Here is a 15,966-nt window from a genome sequence, read left to right on the forward strand (position 1 = left end):
GGTTCACAATGTTATATCATGCAAAGTTAATCCACATTTATTACAGGTAGTGTTCCCCTTGGGTTCATGATGTTATATCATGCAAAGTTAATCCACATTTATTACAGGTAGTGTTCCTCTTGGGTTCACAATGTTATATCATGCAAAGTGCAAAGTTAATCCACATTTATTACAGGTAGTGTTCCTCTTGGGTTCATGTTGTTATATCATGCAAAGTTAATCCACATTTATTACAGGTAGTGTTCCTCTTGGGTTCACAATGTTATATCATGCAAAGTTAATCCACATTTATTACAGGTAGTGTTCCTCTTGGGTTCACAATGTTATATCATGCAAAGTTAATCCACATTTATTACAGGTAGTGTTCCTCTTGGGTTCACGATGTTATATCATGCAAAGTGCAAAGTTAATCCACATTTATTACAGGTAGTGTTCCTCTTGGGTTCATGTTGTTATATCATGCAAAGTGCAAAGTTAATCCACATTTATTACAGGTAGTGTTCCTCTTGGGTTCATGTTGTTATATCATGCAAAGTTAATCCACATTTATTACAGGTAGTGTTCCTCTTGGGTTCACGATGTTATATCATACAAAGTGCAAAGTTAATCCACATTTATTACAGGTCGTGATCCTCTTGGGTTCACAATGTTATATCATGCAAAGTTAATCCACATTTATTACAGGTAGTGTTCCTCTTGGGTTCATGTTGTTATATCATGCAAAGTGCAAAGTTAATCCACATTTATTACAGGTAGTGTTCCTCTTGGGTTCACAATGTTATATCATGCAAAGTTAATCCACATTTATTACAGGTAGTGTTCCTCTTGGGTTCACGATGTTATATCATGCAAAGTGCAAAGTTAATCCACATTTATTACAGGTAGTGTTCCTCTTGGATTCACAATGTTATATCATGCAAAGTTAATCCACATTTATTACAGGTAGTGTTCCTCTTGGGTTCACGATGTTATATCATACAAAGTGCAAAGTTAATCCACATTTATTACAGGTCGTGATCCTCTTGGGTTCACAATGTTATATCATGCAAAGTTAATCCACATTTATTACAGGTAGTGTTCCTCTTGGGTTCATGTTGTTATATCATGCAAAGTTAATCCACATTTATTACAGGTAGTGTTCCTCTTGGGTTCACAATGTTATATCATGCAAAGTTAATCCACATTTATTACAGGTAGTGTTCCTCTTGGGTTCACGATGTTATATCATGCAAAGTGCAAAGTTAATCCACATTTATTACAGGTAGTGTTCCTCTTGGGTTCACAATGTTATATCATGCAAAGTTAATCCACATTTATTACAGGTAGTGTTCCTCTTGCGTTCACGATGTTATATCATGCAAAGTGCAAAGTTAATCCACATTTATTACAGGTAGTGTTCCTCTTGGGTTCATGTTGTTATATCATGCAAAGTTAATCCACATTTATTACAGGTAGTGTTCCTCTTGGGTTCACAATGTTATATCATGCAAAGTTAATCCACATTCTGAAATAACAAAACATGCAATAAACTCAAAATGCTAATTTAACAAATGTCAACAGTTATTTTTTGTTGATGTTCCTTTTTTCTTTAAGAAAATATGATCTCATTTCAAGAGCAGATCTGCCACACTGGAATAAATATATATGATGTACTGATATGTTCTGTTGTGAGGCTCCCTGTTTCCTAAAGAATGCAACTTTCACTGCATTGTCTGAAAGTCTGGAGAAAATACCAGGATCATTTTCAGAATATTTTATTTTATGTACTGAACTTTTTATTTCTATGTTTTTTTATTATTATTATTATCTACCACATACAATATACATTATAGTGTTTATATAATTTAATGCTAATACTATTTGAATAATCTAAAAAAAAAGCAGATGTATTTTTTTGTTGTTGTTGATGTCACTACTTGTACTGTTAGATATGTTAATTTTTATAATGCTATCATTAAAATTCTAAAGAGGAGGAATGCTGTATTCCTGTGTATCAAAAGTCGTTTTCATTTAAATAAAGTAAGGAATACAGCTGCATGTTTCAATTGGCTAGATACTAAGACAGAGCCAGAAAAACCATGACAAATATCATTTCCAACATTAAAATGGCCTTATTGTCATTGCGGGCTGAGAGATTAAATTCACCTCATCTAAGCAGAGTATGACAGGTGACTCAATAGGCTGATGCCAAGAGCGGAGGCAAGGAGATTAGTAGGGCACTGATATCATTATTTCCGCCTATCAGGGATTCAGCAGGGAGGCAATTGTAATTTCTGGGCTTATTAGTCCACACTCGGAGGAGAAAACCTAGTGATAAAGCTCGCAGTGACAGCTAGGCATTTGTGCAGCAAGTGCTGTCACAGTGACACTTACAAAATGCCAGTGTGGATATGTCCTTCTAATCCTTACTAATAGAGGTTAAAGCCTGGTACAAAAGGGGCGCTTATCGATGATCAAAACAATAATCACATCTGCATAGTAAGGTTAAAGAAAGAAGGAAAAGCACCTCTTCTCTCAATTTGTATTTTGTTGTGGAGCTTGGAGTATACAGACGTGCTCAAATTTGTTGGTACCCCTCCACAAAAAACGAAGAATGCACAATTTTCTCTGAAATAACTTGAAACTGACAAAAGTAATTGGCATCCACCATTGTTTATTCCGTATTTAATAGAAATCAGACTTTGCTTTTGATTTTTTATTCAACATAATATTGTAAATAATAAAACAAATGAAAATGACATGGACAAAAATGATGGGACCACTAACCTAATATTTTGTTGCACAACCTTTAGAGGCAATCACTGCAATCAAACGTTTTCTGTAGCTCTCAGTGAGACTTCTGCACCTGTTAACAGGTAGTTTGGCCCACTCTTCCTGAGCAAACTGCTCCAGCTGTCTCAGGTTTGATGGGTGCCTTCTCCAGAATGCAAGTTTCAGCTCTTTCCATAGATGTTAGATAGGATTCAGATCAGGACTCATAGAAGGCCACTTCAGAATAGTCCAATGTTTTGTTCTTATCCATTCCTGGGTGCTTTTAGCTGTGTGTTTTGGGTCATTATCCTGTTGCAGGACCCATGACCTGCAACTGAGACAGAGCTTTCTGACACTGGGCAGTACGTTTCGCTCCAAAATGCCTTGATAGTCTTGAGATTTCATTGTGCCCTGCACAGATTCAAGGCACCCTGTGCCAGGCGCAGCAAAGCAGCCCCAAAACATAACCGAGCCTCCTCCATGTTTCACTGTATGTATGGTGTTCTTTTTTTTGAAAGCTTCATTTTTTCATCTGTGAACATAGAGCTGATGTGACTTGCCAAAAAGCTCCAGTTTTGACTCATCTGTCCAAAGGACATTCTCCCAGAAGGATTGTGGCTTGTCAATATGCATTTTAGCAAATTCCAGTCTGGCTTTTTTATTTGTTTCTGTCAAAAGTGGAGTCCTCCTGGGTCTTCTTCCATGGAGCCCACTTTCGCTCAAAAAGCGACGGATGGTGCGATCAGAAACTGACGTACCTTCACCTTGGAGTTCAGCTTGTATCTCTTTGGCAGTTATCCTTGGTTCTTTTTCTACCATTCGCACTATCCTTCTGTTCAATCTGGGGTTGATTTTCCTCTTGCGGCCGCGCCTAGGTAGGTTGGTTACAGTTCCATGGACCTTAAACTTCTTAATAATATTTGCAACTGTTGTCACAGGAACATCAAGCTGCTTGGAGATGGTCTTGTAGCCTTTACCTTTACCATGCTTGTCTATTATTTTCTTTCTGATCTCCTCAGACAACTCTCTCCTTTGCTTTCTCTGGTCCATGTTCAGTGTGGTGCACACAATGATACCAAACAGCACAGTGACTACTTTTCTCCATTTAAATAGGCTGAATGACTGATTACAAGATTGGAGACATGTGTGATACTAATTAAAGAAACTAATTAGTTTGAAATATCACTATAATCCAATTATTTATTATCTTTTCTAAGGGGTACCAACAAATGTGTCCAGGCCGTTTTAGAATATCTTTGTAGAATAAGCAATAATTCATCTCTTTTCACAGCTTCTTTGCTTTATTCTATGACATACCAAAGGCATGCAAGTATACATGATAAAATAGCTTTTAATTTCATCACTTTTCAGGAAGAATGAAGCATTATTTCAATGAGCTGTAATGGTACCAACAAATTTGAGCACGTCTGTACGAATCAGCACAACTCGCTGTCTAGAAGTAAATAGTGGAGGATAGGTGTAGAGCTCATAAGCAACTACAGTGGTACTCCAGTCTAAAAATACTGCAAAAGGTTCTATTCTTTGAATCTGAATAATGTCAGGACATGTGGTTATGTAATAGGCTTGTGTCAGCATACCCAAGATTAAAATAAAGCCTTTTAACAGGCTTCAATAATAATAATCCCAAAAGAATCAATAGCAGTCTTATTGTATGATAAATACATGCTGTTGTGTTTCAACTACAAGGAGCTCGCTGTTCAATTTACTCCCTCGTTAATGTACATTCATATATCAAACACAATCTTACTCTGTCTTGGCAGCCAAATAACATAAAAATCAAGCATGTATGACTGTGGCAAAGTGGTGAGAGAATACAGGTGAGTGCAGTGCATAGCGAATATAAAACAGACAGACAATGATTTCCAGATGCAAGGGTGTTTATTGATTTAATTAACAATGTCCTGAGCCTTATGGCAAACACCTGTAAATAATAATGATGGAGTGATATAGCGGCGTGTATCACTCGGTGTTTGTAATTCCCCGGGTTTAACCCGTAACCAAAAAGTCCAGTTTTACACACCAACACTAAACACAAAACACAAACACAGTTCTTAGTGATAGTGAATATGTACAAGTGGTGTAATACAGTTCTCCGTGAAATGCAGGGGTGAAAGTGATGTCCGGGTTTATGCTGGCTTTCGCCACATCTCCGGATCGTGCAACTGGTAGTCTATTAAAAACAGACGACAGTTAACAAAACAGTAACAAACACAAGACAAAACTCACGGTTCACGAAACAGCACACAGGCTCCTTGTAGGTTTTTAGCACTAACCATTTACCAAGGAACAGATCACGTATGCTAAGTCCCCTATTTATATCCTCGCTCATGACCCCTAGGTTAATGAGCGCATCCGCTCCTCCAATCCTCGGATGCCACACCGTTTACCATCTGGGTCATTGAGTTTGGATACCGTAGCTGCGCCCCTTTCCTAAATGACCAACTTCCACCTACCCTACGGAATAAATTGTCGTGCCATTTAGAAGGGTACTCTGTTCCCGTTACACAGTGCCCTCACAGGTTGAGAGGGAGATCTAACACAAAGCACCATTCGATCTCTGTCACAGTGACCATTAACTTGATATGATTCCCAGTGTTATGAAATCATGATATAATGGTTTTATGTTAGTTGAGTGATAACAGTCATCCTTATTACATGGCTATTTCCCATATTCAGGTTCAGAATGTAATTTGCATGAATTAATGCAATACGTATCTTGACTAGAAAGTCAAATTTGTTGTGGATACTGTACATTTCTTGTATGTAAGATGTGAGTGAATGTTCCTGTTGATAAAGGAACACGTTGTTTTTAATGGGTGTGCAGGGAATGCTGTGTGAGGCTTTGCTGTAGCTGACCCCTCCAGATCAGACAAGCAGGGCTGCTTTGTGGAGTGGTTAAAGTGTTTGCTTGACAAACTTGGTCTTTTATGCAGTGATTACAATTCTCACTTGGCGGTTTGCGCCCAGCCTCTGCCATGTTTTACATGTTTAACTTTTCGCAAATGTGTTTTCTGATCTTTTTTTGCTGATCTAAATGTGAAAATACAACTCACTGGAGTTATGAGTCCCAGCAATTCACCTAATTAAGAGACTATGCAATTAATCATACATAGTGAAAGCATAATAACCATACCTTTATTGGTCTCCATACAATTGATCTAAACAGCGGCAGATTTAAATACCGCCTCTCCTGAGGTCATTCAAATCCAACAGTGCATGTGAGCCTCTACTTTAATTCTATGCTTAAAAATGTTGTAATGATTTAAACGATATCTGAATGTATATCTCCCACAGTTTAGATCAATCTGCTAGACCCCAGTATAATTTATTTCACAGCTATTTTGAGATTGCTTATTTGATGCAAATAGAAAATTATTGGTGTTTGAAAGAGCTGCAACAGAATCCAGTTCCTGGCTGGGACAGGGTCAGAGAAAGCTATTAGTAAGAATATATTGGGATGTCAGCAGAAGGTCAGAGGTTCATTTACAATATTACCCATACTTCCAGCTTACTTACTTTATCCACAGGTAATTCTATATCCGAAGCATGTTTACATAGGGGCTACGTTCCTTACTGATGAGGTCAGACCCGCTGCTTACTGGGAGAGACACTGGGATGCAAGGAAGATTGCTTCTATCCCAGCCCCTTCTCATCTTTCTACTTGAGGCAAGCCACCAATTAGACTGGGTGTGGCCAAGGTCACGCAACATAGGAAAAATCACTGAATACTTGGATGTCAAACATCCTGGTCATTGGAGGTCCCACTGAATCGCCACCAAGGTCACTGGGGATCTTCTACCTTCTGACTGCTTTCCCAGAGGACCTCTTGTGTTGTATCATTTGTTATACCATGGCCTGAACGGATTGACAATCGCCAGCAACAGGACACTGCTCAATTTGAGTCTTTCTTGCCTTGAGAAAGAATGAAAGGACTGGCAAGTGTCTGCGTGGATGGATTTGTTCTGTTCACAATATTTTGCAGCCCCAAGTTGTACAATACGAGTGCCCTGTCAGCCTGATGTGAAAGTGTACCTGGTGTGAAGTTTCTAAATATATGTTCATCAGTCATGATATTGTGTGACAGACTGGGCCTTGTGGGTTTTCTCAGCAGCTGTGTCCTTGTGGAGGAATATTTTATGTCCTTTGAGGAATACGTCTGTGTGTTTTGTGCAGTGGTTAGCACACCTGTCTCATACCCCCAGGGTACTTGGTTAAAATGTAGCATCTGCCACGGCTGTACCTAGTCACATCATCCTTCCCTGTTCTCACAATACAAAGACACCTCTAAGCAGACCTTTCAGGTATTGTTTGCACATTGTATTCCCCCCTGCTGGGATGCATATCTCAGTAACCAGCTATTTGAAGGTACTGATACCTGACTGGGTGAGCTGTTGTTATTAAAGCCTAATAACAGTAGAGTCTGAGCTTTTGTTTTCACATTCTTTTCTGCATGCTGACATGCTGGTATTTCTAGTCTTAGTGGGGGATATGAATAGTACTTACTTACCTCGTTTTTGTAAGGGAAAATAAATTGCAGGGTATATTTTTAAGAAAGTGTATAAGCTATGGCAGGCATTTCTAAAGCTAAACATACAAACCTACATTAAAAAATACGTTTTTTAATAAATAATACAAACAGAGCTTTTTACAAGATTTTTTCTAATGAAACCGGCAAATTAGTTCACCCATATCCCCTAATAAAAACCCAGGAGCGGTGCACTTGATAATATCAGTCGAGACGTCACCCTCCAGTAAGAACTGTAAAATAGAAATCGTGACACACACCAAATCAGAGTAGTGAAGGAATTAATGAAATTAGCAATCAACTTGTATGCGAGTAAATCAGGAGCTTGAGCATTTTACACAAGGAACAAATTATTAACACTCTGCAACCCCCCCGCAAGTGAGTGTGACAAAACCCCAATTGCTTTAGGTCAATGAATATGATGTGAAGTTATGAATAAGAAAGGTCAGCCTCTGCATGCAACAAGCAAACATATATTCCAGCCAAATGTACCGCCTCGCTGATGGATCTCAGGGTACTTTTGCAATAAGAAATGTCATTTTGTTGTATCCATGGTCATTTATTTATATACAGTTGGAAATGTTATAATGATATAAAACCTGGCCTTTGTCTGCAGTTTACACTTGGGTGAGCGTGAGGTACAGGTAATTCAAATGACTTGCTGTGACTGAAATGTTGAACATAAGTTTTTAATACATGCTTCTTTTGTCTTCTAGCTGTTTCCATCTGCAGTAAATCACGCTATCTATTGCTGCAGCTCACTTTGAAATGCAATAATTGTGAGCCCTTGTCCATAAGTTGTGATGGGAACAGACAAGCACAGTTTAAAACTGAACCAATCTGGGGATAGTTTACATCACAAAAAAGGGTGGAAATTGCATTTTGGTGGAAAGATCTACTCTGGTGCACCTCGATATCTCTGTGACAGATTTTGCTTAAATTATTTTCATTTTATATTGCACACTATTCCAGCCTACTGGGACCCAAAAAAAAAACGCTTTAGTTTTTTTTTTAATGGAATATATTCCCGTAAGATATTTGCTTCAGTTTTTTACCGTTACAATATGCCTCATAGAGACAACAGAATATTTCATATCGAAATGCATTTCTATACAGTATTTGTTAATAACGATTTGAACTAAATCTACCAAACCAGGAATCATGCTATCATAACTAGTCAATCAGCACAGTCATCATGAACCAAGACAGAGTTTCTTTATTGCAATATAATTGTCCATTCAGATTGTAGAACTCGAGCCCTAGAGAGTCATATCCTGTCTTGTGCTGCTTCCATGTTCTATTGTCACATTGTCACTTGCCTCCCATCCATCACAATGGGAGACATGTAGCTGCCACTCCCAGGGGTATGGGACTGGACCACCAGCATGCTCACCTAGCATGCCCTGTAATCGGCAAAAAAACACGTGTGCCCCTTTCTTATAGCAGCCTTGAGGTGAAAACAGCCATGGTGTACAGTGCGAATTGATTTTATTGAATAAAATGTGCACAGTTTACTTTGGAAAGTGTGTGCAGCACAACGTATTGTTATCTGCCACCTTTTGACGTGAAATAAATGTGAATTATCAGACCTCGGCTTGAATTCATAGCTCCAAATTAATGGGGGATAGATGTTTTCTTTTGTTGAAGTTGTATTTTTTCTTAACGATGGAGGGATGCTAAACTCCTCTTTCCAAACAGCTCAGATGTGGCCAATGTAAACAAATGGCAGCTCCTCCTCTTGCCTGTGCTGAAGCAGACTTGGCCTTTGTTGGGAGGTGCTAATAGGATTAAACTGGTTACTAGCTTTATCACAGGGAGCTCCAACACATCCCTACATTTAAGCATCTCATGGGGATGTGTCATTGTTGCTTTTTTCCTTTAGAGCTAACTGCAGCCCCAGAGAGAGAGAGAGAGCGAGAGAGAGAGAGAGAGAGAAATCCAGCCAGCTGAATCGTGGGATTATGTTAGTGCTCGTACATAAAGACCACAGGATCAGGAGAGGAACGCAAATGCAGCAGTGAAGTCAAATAGGCTGGGCAACCACAATCTCACTTCAGCCCAACACTGGTTAATCTTTGACTCGTAGATGTAATGCAGAATTAGGTTAAAGATTGAGGGAAGGCTCAGTAAATCTGCGAGTGAAGGGCATCACTGTTCGTAAATATTCCAGCACAGTGCCTGAAGTAAAATTAAATGAGGGTTTGTGACAGGGTAGCCGAGGGTTGACGTTCCCAGACCAGACAGCTGACAGAGACAACAGAGGCAGGTACTCGGGTGAAAGCGCTCTGCGCATGGGCATCCACAGAATGAATGCTAGGGGGGGCAAGGTGTTTAAAACTAGTCAGTATATTATTTACAGGTGGTTTTGTATCGCATAATAATTATTACACTTCTAAGCCTCATTTACATTTATAACTCAGACTTAAGCTGGCATAGGTCCGGATGGCAGCAGAGATCCTTATTATTTTCAGGTTGTGTTTACACTTGTCTATCTTTCTTTAATTCAAGAGCACAGACTGTGGAATTTAAGAATACATGTTAGCTACTGTCTCCACATCTATAGAATTATTTTAACCACCCAGGAACGTGCAGGAATACAAGTTGAAAAAAAAGCAATCATAAAGTGTGCTTTATCAACAGACTCGAAACAATTATAAATATACTTTGCAAAGAACAACAACCACAACCAGGTAGAGCAGGAACTGTAAACCATAATGTTACCTACTGACATATTGTAGAAACACAGTGCATGTTAAACACACTGCTCCAACCTAACAGAACTATTTAAAACAAACAACACAAACTTAAAAAGCATGACACTATGATATTCATCATGCATAGGTTTGTGTGGCTCCAGAGCCGGAGTACTGACACACCTAACTAGAGGCTCAGTATTACAATGTTGTAAATGGCCAGCAGCAAGCTATTTAATTACACTCAGATTAAACTTAAGCATATATTAGTGAGTTTGGTAAAAAGTATAAAAAGGATTTCATTGTAGAAGACATGAAAACAAGTTTCCTGATTAAACATGTTATTGTTATAATGAATAACTATATTTGCAGTACATAATAATATTATTATTTATTTATTTAGCACCTTTATCCAAGGCAACTTACAGAGGCTAAGCTGTGAACTATGCAATCACTGTTGCAAGGTCATTAGAATAGGACTTCAGTTTCACACCTCATGCTAAAGACAGAGCACAAGGAGGTTAAGTGACTTGCTCAAGGTCACAGAGCGAGTCAGTGGATGAGCTTGGATTTAAAGTCAGGAACCTCCTGGTTCCAAGCCTTTTTTTTAATCATTGGACCACACAGACTCCACAGAATATAACAAAAAAAAAAAGAACAGGAAAATAAAAACTTATAAAAACATTTTCAACTTAAGTGTTCTGCACCATCACACATAAAACAAAGCAAGAAAAGGTATTCACAGTTGGGCATTCACATTGTAAGATGTTTGATTTAATACACTACTTCAAGCAAATGCATTCAAAATTAGATGATTTAAATGGAATGCACAAAAAATAACTTTGGTTAAAGTACAGAAAGTACAACATGAACACAAATGTATTTATCTTTATATATGTTGCCCTTTGTGAAAGAAAGAATGCTTTAAGCTGCTTGCAGACCCATAGAAGAATAATAAACACCAGTACAAAATAGCCCCTCTTTCAATGCATGATGTCGTAATAGTTTTTGTAAATGCACTTTAGCGAGAGCAATCTGATTTTCAAGAAAAACACCACCAGTGTTCACAAAAATCCTAGTTTATTGTTGTATAATTTTAAAAAAATACTATCTGCTGTCAAATTTAAAAGATTAATTTAATTCACATCGAGAATAAAATCTGTGCTTTATAAACTGGGAAATGTAAGACGTTTCTACACCAAACTTCCTGAAAAGCTGTGTGCTGTGAACTCTTGAAAGCTTTAATTGTTTAAGACTCCCGCAGAACTAGACATGAGAGTAGCCTGATGTTTCACCATTTTACATTTACAGAAATTTGATATAAACGCAGTGTTTTTTAAACACCGAATATTAATATGTTTGTATTACCAGCAAAAGCACCATCTTTGGGCCATCCCCTTTCTACCCTAAAAAAATCAGACTAAAGCCAAGGGGACACTAGTCTGCATGTTGCTAGAAAATGTAGAATTAAATCTGTTGCCTCTACATTGTTGTTTCAGATTTCAGGGGACACTATTCTACAGTATGGAGAAATTGTAGATAGAATGTTGATGGACAACACAGAGAAGACAATGCATACAGGTAGTGGACAAAAAATGGAAACACCTGGGTAAATGAGGGACACCAAGTATATTGAAAGCAAGGGCTTCCACACAGGTGTGGCTCATGCGTTAATTAAGCAAATAACATCCCAGCATGCTTAGGGTCATGTATAAAAATGCTGGACAGGCCTGGTTGCCTATAATTATGGCTAGCATGGCTGCAAGAGGAGACCTCAGTGACTTTGAAAGAGGGGTGATTGTTGGGGCGCATTTGTCAGGAGCTTCAGTGACCAAGACAGCTCAACTTGCTGATGTTTCACGAGCAACGGTGTCTAAGGTGATGTCGGCATGGAACTCCGAGGGAAAGACATCATCAGCAAAGGGCAACAGTGGGCGGAAGCGCATACTCCAGGATTGTGATATCCGTGCATTAATTCGAAGTGCAAGGCAAAATAGGCGAGCAACTGCAGATCAATTGACTGCAAATTTCAACCTGAGGCGCGAGCAGCCAGTTTCATCAAAAACTCCACAGAGCGGGATACCATAGAGGCCCAACGCCCTATTAAGTGACTTTACATTGGGGTTTCCATTTTTTTGTCCACTACCTGTAGATGATATTTCCTAGCAAAAAGTGTATTGGTCTTATTCAGTGTCCACATAATTTACCAGAATTGTTCAATATAATAAAATTAACTTTATCCTTAAATATGTATTATAGGATTTGAATTAGTAATATTTACCCTCATCATTTATTTACCCTCAACATTGTCTTGTCTTGAATGTTTTATTTGAATGTTTTTCTGTTTTATTTGTGTAAATAAATGTAAGTAAAACTAATTGTAAATAGAGACTTTTTACATCACTTTCATTGACTGATTTATTCTATGACGTAATGTTGCTTATACAAAATCAACTGTCCTTTGATACACTTGTAACTTGCACATCACTTTCTACAAAAAAAATATCCCTTTCTTCATTTTTCTAGCAACATGTAGACTAGTGTCCCCTTGGCTTAAAACTCCAAACTTTCTCAGCGCTAAACAAAACAAAAGAATGATCTCAAAAACTGCACATTTGACTTGAACGAATTCGACCACGTCAAGAGACGTTTACAAGACCATCCATGCAAAATGTCGTACCGTCCATTTAACAGGGTCGAAATTATTAAAGTGCAATAACTGGTGTTAAACAATAAAGCCAACTCAACCCTAACTGTTCAATTTATACTGTAATACCCGACACACTCAGATGTATTTAGAGTAGCATTTAATCTGTGAGTAGAAGTGCAGCAAATCAAAGTTTACATTTGTATAAACGCAGTAGAATGGTAAAGCACACATATGTGCACATAAATCAGCTAAAACAACAACATAAGATGAAAACCATTATTGTAACTGTGCCTCCATATCGACTCAGACTGACGAACATCAACAAATACAGAGTACAATTATTTTATCTAATAAGTGGTCCTGATTTCTTCGCGCTCTGGTTGTCTGAATGTGTGGGTTCTTTTAAAGTCACACTGCCTTTCTGTTTCTGTAGATTGCACTACTGAATGCACAAGTTATTTCCCGCCGGCGAAAAAAAAAAAGCTCCTGCACAAGAATCCCTGGCAGTCCACCCCGCCTTTGAGCAGGACAGCCAGCTTGTTATCATTTTGATCAGCTTGATGTGCTTTCCAATAGCTTTCAAAAACATGATATCATCACCTGAATAGATGACTCCTCTGTACTCCTGCGCACCACTAACTGAGAGTTAAATTAACGTAATATTCTTCTCAGGAGTCATTTACTTGCCTGGTGCCGGTAGGGTTCCAACTACCATTCATCGAACTTTATTATTATTTTTTTTTTTGTAAAACTGGACCCTGCAGACGCCCTGCGGCACTGTTTTTATTAAACACACAAAAAAAAACACTGCTCACAGAGCAAAATAAAAATATGAACAAAAACAAATCACGAACACAAGGGGGGCTCCTGAGTGGCACCCTATAGCCTGGGCGTCGACGGTTCAAGTCCAGGCTATTCCGCTGCCAACCGTGGACAGGAGCTCCCAGGGGGCGCCGCACAGTTGGTGCAGGGCTTTTCTGCCTTGCCACATATCCCCCCCCCCCCTTGTGGGGCTACCTCCCCCCTTTAAGTCCAAAAAGACTCAGTCAATGTTCCAGCCCAGGAACAGGGGCAGTAATTGGTTCCTGGGTGGTGGCCACAGTGGGAGGACCTCCTCTCATGCCCACACTAGCAGGCATCCGGGGTGGTGACGTACAGGCATCCCGGGTGGTGACGTACAGGCATCCCCGGGCGACGACGTGCAGGCATCCCCGGGCGACGACGTGCAGGCATCCCCGGGCGGTGACGTGCATGCAACCCCGGGTGATGGCGAACCGCCATTCCCAGGTGATGCCGAACAGGCACCCCCAGGCAATTGCCAGCTTTTTCTCCTGACCTGAATCCAGTAGAACAACTGTGGGACCAAATCACCAGTGCCATCCACAGGAGAGAACCGCGACCAGCCAACCTTCGCTAGCTATCTGCAGCTACACAGGAAGAGTGACAGAACATCCCACAGCAGTCTATCCAGAGGCTGATCAAGTCTATGTGTCAACGCTGCCAGGATTGTATTAATGCTCAGGGAGGTCATACCAGATACTAACCTTGTAATGTTTTCATTTTGACAGTGTGTCACGTTTCATACTGAAAACTTATCATGATTCTTTGATCTGTATTTTTGTTCACATATTGTGATTTTGTTTGATATCTATGTTTAAAATATTTGATTAAATCCATTAGACCTGAGTGTTTCGTTTCTTTTGTGCATTAGTATATACACATATATACTGTATATGTCTATGTCTATGTATATATATATATATATATATTTATTTTTTGAACACTGCAGTTGAGGTCATCATTACCCAGGATGGATGGCATTGGGGGTTCCTATTTTAAGGAGCGATAGCCCCATACAGTATAACCTGCAGGGTAATATATTTTTAGATGTAGATATCAGGCGGATGTGCAGGCAGGCCTGTGACCACATTATTATACTGATTGAAATTATTAGAATATAGTGCATGTGAATTTTGAGTAAAATGGGAACATTGCCACTACAGACTGACCCTTCTGAGCTGAAATGCTGGAAGCTTCGTGGTGATTGATGTTTCTGTTAATTTCAATGGGTACTCATGGTCTGTATACCTCCTTAACTGTGTGGAAATGTACATACACCACTGCCCTGTGTGTGTGTGTGTCTAACACTGAATAAGAGCTGGGACCAGGAACAAAACTACACCACATTTATTGGGAGAGCATATTATGGATATACTGGAAAATCCTCTTTCTAGTACCATTTATAAAGGCCATTTATTTTGCATCTGTTTTTTGTATGAAGCCTCACCATTAAGATGTGCATTTGTTATATCTTCACTAAAGAAGAGGATTACAGTTGTTAACATTATGAAGAATAGACTTATGATAATAATAATAATAATAATAATAATAATAATAATAATAATAATAATAATAATAATAATAATACCGGTAATACTTTTTCACTGAATTGCATGTCCTTAATAATTACATAGGTGTATCAGCTCTACAATTTAACAGTAACTATCATTATTATTATTATTATTATTATTATTATTATTATTATTATTATTATTATTATTATTATTATTATTATTATTATTATTAACAGCAAGAATAATAATGATAAAAGTCTGTAGTTTCTAAGGGCACTGATAACCTAGCCAGGTTAACCACATTGCACTAATCTCACTGCACCCGAAAGCTGTGTCATTGTAATTTGAACAACAATTTTAGACAATTTATTAGATCATTTGTTGTACAGAAATAACTTTTTTAAAATAATGTGGTATATTCCTCCATCCTACAGGTATATATATATATATATATATATATATATATATATATATATATATATATATATATATATATATATACAGAGAGAGAGAGAGAGAGAGAGAGAGAGAGAGAGAGAGAGAGAGAGAGAGAGAGAGAGAGAGAAACTCACACACACACACACACACACACACACACACACACGCATATCCAACCCTAGATAGGCTGACTGCATTTCCATAGCTTTAAATAATGTCAGTGTTGCCTGCCCCTGGTTTGCAGCTCATGAGCTGGAAGGCACACATTTTTTGCCTACAGTCTGATAATTTTCAGAGCTATTGGCAACTTGGGAATTTTCCTCGCTTATCACCAGGGCTCAGCGAACTTCACTGCCACTAATCGGAGCTGGAATCATTCATTCAAGGATTGCATGATCATGTTTTTCTTCAGCAGTGACAGCTGTCTGAGCTGCATTAGCAATGCAGATGAGGAAGCCTAATAGGTTAATGCGGAACACACGAAAATTAGGTTTAATCCCCAGTGAAATAATGTAACATTTTCAAATTCCTTGA

This window comes from Acipenser ruthenus, chromosome 5, assembly GCF_902713425.1.
Source record: "Acipenser ruthenus chromosome 5, fAciRut3.2 maternal haplotype, whole genome shotgun sequence".
Classification (NCBI taxonomy): domain Eukaryota; kingdom Metazoa; phylum Chordata; class Actinopteri; order Acipenseriformes; family Acipenseridae; genus Acipenser; species Acipenser ruthenus.